Genomic DNA, 6,045 nt, shown 5'->3' on the forward strand with positions numbered 1-6,045 from the left:
ATCTATTGGCGTGTAACCTCAGGTTTATTGAGTATTGGCTAATTGTTTGACTGTTTCAGCACATGAGCACATAGCACGTGAATCATGGGGTTATTGGGATTGTATTTTTCTTGGTTTATGTAAGTCTCAAGGAATTTGGAGTGGTGGGTTCAGACACGTACACATGGGGTATAAAAGATTTTCACAAATGCTGGCCGGGGTCCTTGGCTAAGAGGAGACTCTGCCTTGGGCCCTCCAGTGTAATAAACTGCACTCCACTATCTGCATTGTCCTTCTGAGTGAGTTTGTTTCCCGGAACGCGTGGCTACATTTGGTGCATTGGCCGCGAAACTCCTCACTTTGAGGAGACAGGTCTCATTTGAGGCCACCCTGAGGCTTTGTGGCTTGAATCTCCTAGAGGGGGGAAGGCACCTCACCCCTCTGGAAGAATTCAGCCTTTCAAAGCCTGGTTTCTTCGCTTTGGTAGGTAGTGAGGCAGCAAGGGAACTGAGCGCTCAGGTGAGGAGGAACCCACATGGCAGGGTGGAGGACGGGGCCTGATCACCCCCCTGGGAGGAACTAGAAGGGGCACGGACCCACAGGGGCCTGGAATAGGCAGGCAGCAGCGATTGCTTGGTACACAGGTCGATGAGCGTGCTATGGTTTAGGAAGGAAATTTGTGAAGGTCATTTAGGAGGTGTGTCCATGCCGTCTCAGGGAAAATTATTACCAGCAATAGCCAGGGGATTTTTAGGATAGGAAACTGGTCCTTGTATGCTCGTATTCTGCCCTCCCCAAAGAGGTGTCCCATCTACTGTGAAATTCTTGACCCCCTTGGAACTGTTAGGCTAGAAGGAAGGGGATACATAAGTGAGTATGAATTGGCTTTCCTGGAGATGGCCTGGGAAATGGTATATTTAACCCATCTGTGTTTTCATCTGCACCTGATCAAGCCCACCAAGGCAGAACGGACTTTAAGGGAGAAACAGTCTTGGACCACGTGGTTTCTGGTTCGGCTGTGCTGACCTGCAGCTGAAGGCACATCGATCCCCCTTCTCCCTCTGGGATCTGGCAGGTAAGGCTCTTCTCATCCCAATTAGGAAGGAGGCAGAATGGCAATGTAAGTGTTGTTGAGTGGAAATATCAGAAGTACATAGGGTACTGAGAACTTCGTAGATAGAACGAAAAGGAAAAGTAGAAGGTCAGAGAAGGTAAGCAAGATGGGAGGAAGTGAATCTAAGGCAACTGTATTGGAGTGCATGATTAAAAATTTTAAGAAGGGATTAGGAGGAGACTATGAGGTGAAGATGAAGCCTAACCACCTCCACATACTCTGTGAGGTCGAATGGCCCCTTATGGGAATAGGATGGCCACCAGAGAACACCATGAACTTAAAAATAGTGGAAGCAGTCTATACAGTAGGAGAGCCAGGACACCTGGATCATTATCCATATATTGACTCATGGCTATGGTTAGCTCAAGACCCTCCTACTTGGACGGAGAAGGCAATGGCACCCCACTCCAGTACTCTTGCCTGGAAAATCCCATGGACTGAGGAGCCTGGTGGGCTGCAGTCCATGGGGTCGCTAAGAGTCGGACAGGACTGAGCGACTTCACTTTCACTTTTCACTTTCATGCATTGGAGAAGGAAATGGCAAACCACTCCTGTGTTCTTGCCTGGAGAATCCCAGGGACGGGGGAGACTGGTGGGCTGCCGTCGATGGGGTCACACAGAGTCAGACACGACTGAAGTGACTTAGCAGCAGCTCCTACTTGGACAAGGTTCTGTATCCAGAAAGGAAAGGGGAAAATGTTAATGGCACAAAAATTGACTGATTATAAAAAAGGAAATTCTACAGGATTTGGATGGGTCGACCTGACCCCTCCTCCATACTGGATAATGATGCTCCTGCCTCATTGCTCCACCAGGACTGGAGGCCGCCTTAATGTCCAATCCAGGGCCAGGTGAAGTCCTGCAGCAACCGCTGCTCCTCTGCCAGCTCTTCCCAAGATCGTAAAGCTGCCACCTCAGCAGGCTCCGATCCCGGTGATAGAAGCCTCTGGCCAGCACTTCCAGGATCTGGCTCCAGCCTAACTGCCCAAGCTATACCCATCTCTCCGGGTGAGTACTGACAGAAGGGGAGGGAGCTGTTGGAATTAAGCAGAGACTGCACTCTGCCAGAGAGCCAGAGGGAACGAAAGAGAACAGACAAGGGATTTGCAATGCGAGCTGCTGCTTTGGGAAGTCTATCTCGGGGGGCCCTCGGAAAACCTCCTCTGCCCCAGGGACAGGACAGTCCTTTAACCCATCCCAACGGAGGCCCTGGGCAGTTACAGCCAAACCAGTGTGCCCAGTGCTGAGCTTTTGGCCACTGGAAGAATGAATGCCCTAAGGCAAGGAAGGAAGAGGAAGCTCCCACAGTTGTTGGGCTTGCTGACTTGGAAATTAAATAGGGCTGCCAGGGCTCAGAGATATCAGGTCCCTGAGAGCCCATGGTAACCTTAAAAGTGGGGGACCAAAACATTGACTTCATGGTGGATACAGGAGCAGAATTGTTGGTAGTAACAAAACCTGTGGCACCACTGTCCGAAAAGACTATCGCTGTAACTGGGGTACCAGGAGAAGACATGATTAAATTGTTTTGCCAGCCCAGAAAATGTCAGATGAGGGGGGGACACCAAGTGATTCATGAATTCCTCTACATTCCTGAGTGCCCAGTACCCCTGTTGGGAAGAGACTTGTTCTCCAAACTAGGAGCACAAGTGACTTTCTCCCCTGAGGAGAGGCCCACCTTCCGGATGGACACTATGACTTATTTGCTCTCTCTCTCAATACCACCCCAAGATGAGTGGAGGTTGCATGAGCCTCCGAAGGCAGAACCGGGTGGGCCGGAAGAGCATGAGAGAGAGCTATCTCAATTATTCCCTGAAATCTGGGTGAAAGACAAACCCCCCTTCCCACCAGGCTGGCTGGACATCAAGCCCCAGTGATAATAGAACTCAAACCAGGCACCATCCTGGTTAGAAAGCACCAATACCTGCTACCGATAGAGGCCTGGGCCGACATACTGCCCCACATCAATAGATTGAAACAAGTGGGCATTCTAGTAGAGTGCCAGTCAGCTTGGAATACACTGATCCTGCCAGTCAAAAAGGAAGGACAGGACTATAGGCCTGTACAGGATCTCAGGCTAGTCAACCAGGCTACTGTGACTTTACACCCCACTGTTCCAAACCCCTATACCTTACTTAGCCTCCTCCCACCGAGGACTAAAGTTTATACTCGCCTAGATCTCAAGGATGCCTTCTTCTGCATATGCCTCGCCCCAGCGTCACAGCCCATCTTTGCCTTTGAATGGGAAGATCCATTCAGAGGCACCGAGCAACAGCTCATCTGGACTCCCCCACAAGGGTTTAAGAACCCCCCAGCCATCTTTGAGAAAGCCTTGGCTTCTGACCTGAACTCATTCCACCCAGAAGAGTATGGATGCTGGCTCCTACAATATGTGGATGACCTGCTGCTGGCTGCCGAGACCAAGGGAAAATGCTGGAAAGGGACAAAAGCACTGCTCCAGCTGCTGATGGAAGCAGGTTACCAGGTGTCAAAGAAGAAGGCACAGATCTGCAAGGAGGAGGTAAGGCATCTGGGGTTTGTTTTAAAGGAGGACACAAGGTTCCAGACCCTAGTTGGGTCCTATATACTGATGACACTAGCCTGATAAAACAAGGACAATGGCTGTCAGGTTAGCCAAAGTGGAAGGGGCCATCAAGACTGAAAAGGGATGGTGGGAATTGCCAAGTGGCAAATTATTTGGTACTGGAGGAGCTGGCACTCAATCTGGTAAGCCAAACACACCAAGCAACCCACCTAGGCCATGCTGCCTGCTCACAGGTTAATGCTGCCTCTCAGGTATTCAGACTAAAACCTCCGGGTATTTAGCAGAAAGGCACGCTGCCCTCTGAACACCTGGGAGTGGACTTCACTGAAATGAAACCTCACCGACACTACCGTTACCTGCTGGTCATGGTATGTACATTCTCGGGATGGGTAGAAGCTTTTCCTTCCTGGACTGAAAGAGCATCAGAAGTAGCCCGGTGCCTGCTTAGGGAAATAGTTCCCAGATTTGGACTTCCTACCAGCATTGATTCAGACAATGACCCAGTTTTGTAGCTGATTTAGTACAACAAGTAAGCAAAACTCTAAACATCAAATGGAAACCGCGCATTGCATATAGGCCCAGAGTTCTAAGATGGTGGAATGAACCAACCGGACATTAAAGACTCTCCAAGTGGATCATAGAGACTGACTGCTCCTGGGTGGACTTGCTTCCGACGGCTCTGCTCAGGCTCAGGATGACCCCACGGTCCCAAGGCTATTCTTCATATGAAATTGTGAATGGGAGGCCCCCTCCCATAATAAAACAGGTGTCAACAAATTTGCCTCAGGTAAGGGGGAATAGGATTTCACAGCAGATGGAACTGGGTAAGGTAATAAATCAGGTAACTAAGTTTGTACAAGAAAAGGGTGCCATTCCCCCTTGGGGAACAGATTCATGAGTTTATGCTTGGTGACCAAATATGGGTCAAAGATTGGAAACATGATTTCCTAGCCCCTTGGTGAAAGGGCCCTTATGTTATTCTAACTACCCCTACTGCAGTTAAAGTTGTAGGTATTGTCCCTTGGATCCATCATATGAGGGTGAAGAGAACATACAACACAGACCCAGAAAACGCTGAGTGGACTCCCCAGAGGGACCCCGCTGACCCTCAAGAGACTAAGACCATCCTTAAGAAGAAGGAAAAAAGATCCTGGAGGAGCCCCTTCAGGATGAAGCCGCACAATCAACTCCTGCTGCTTGGCCTCATCAACGTGATTTTGAATTTAACTTCCATTTCAACTCAGGTCAATGTTTTCATCTCATGGGCACATTCTTATGCAGACTTCCACAATACTTCCGACTGCTGGGTATGTAGGGCTGTGCCTCTCAGTGATGGATGGACTTCCTTGGTGGGTGTCACCATTCTGCCAAGGAGATTTTAAACCACTCTGCTCTTTTCTGGGATGACAAAAGAGACCTTCCTCTCTCTTGTCAATCATAACCTCTCCTTGCTCTCTTGGTGTAAGACCTACAGTCAATAGACTTGGGTCATGGGGTTACATTTTATATAAATGCCAGTGTAACAAAAGCCTAACCTACTTGTAATCTACCCTGGTAGCCCTGGTAAATCTACCTTATTTACATGCTAGGTGGACAAGATCCACGTTTCAATGATATGAGTATATTGCTGCCTTATTCGTATCCTCTATAGGGAAAACAGATATCATGATTAAAGCAGAGGCCTTGACTAATTTCACAAAACAGGCCTTCCTAGATAGAACAAAAGCCATCCAAGCCTTAAACGAAGAGCAAATCCAAATGAGAAAAGTGGTGATTCATAATAGTATGGCTTTGGACATACTCACAGCTGCTCAAGGAGGGACCTGTGCCATAATTAAGGTTGAATGTTGTGTATACATTCCTGACTTATCTGGCAGTGTATTGACTGCTTTAGATGACATGAAAAACCAGGTAAAACCAATGTCAAATGAAAACATTCCTTTTTGGACTTCGGTCCTATCTTGGGTGAAAGGCGATTGGTGGAAAAATACATTTACCACTGTTATAGTTGCTTTGATAGTTCTGCTTTGTGGACCCTGAATTTTACAATGTATTATGAACTTTGTAACCTGAAGGTTGATGTCATTTCCCCAAATTGACGGTCGGAGAGCCTGGGTGCAATATATCCCTATGAATGATGCTCATAATATGAGTTAAGAGCATCAGGAGAGGGGAATGAAGAAGGAATTCATAGGGCCTGGACTCCATCTTAGGCCTGTTCATGCTGATCATGCTCAGCCACCTTTCCAATGGACTCTGAACTCTGTGTTTAGTGCCTATGAAAACAACAACAGAAGGATAAGAGCCCCTCCAGACCGGGGAACCTTGAAGATCATATCTAGGTTACTCATCGCCTAAGAGAAAACATACACTAATCACCCCTTCCTCCAGACAGGCCATAAATTTT

At 48.2% G+C, this 6,045-nt stretch overlaps 1 pseudogene; it reads left to right on the forward strand.

Annotated features, from left to right (window-relative positions):
* Positions 1-3,711: 3,711 nt before the first annotated feature.
* Positions 3,712-5,795, forward strand: LOC128046263 (endogenous retrovirus group PABLB member 1 Env polyprotein-like; annotated as a pseudogene).
* Positions 5,796-6,045: the final 250 nt, after the last annotated feature.

This window comes from Budorcas taxicolor, chromosome 4, assembly GCF_023091745.1.
Source record: "Budorcas taxicolor isolate Tak-1 chromosome 4, Takin1.1, whole genome shotgun sequence".
Lineage (NCBI taxonomy): Eukaryota > Metazoa > Chordata > Mammalia > Artiodactyla > Bovidae > Budorcas > Budorcas taxicolor.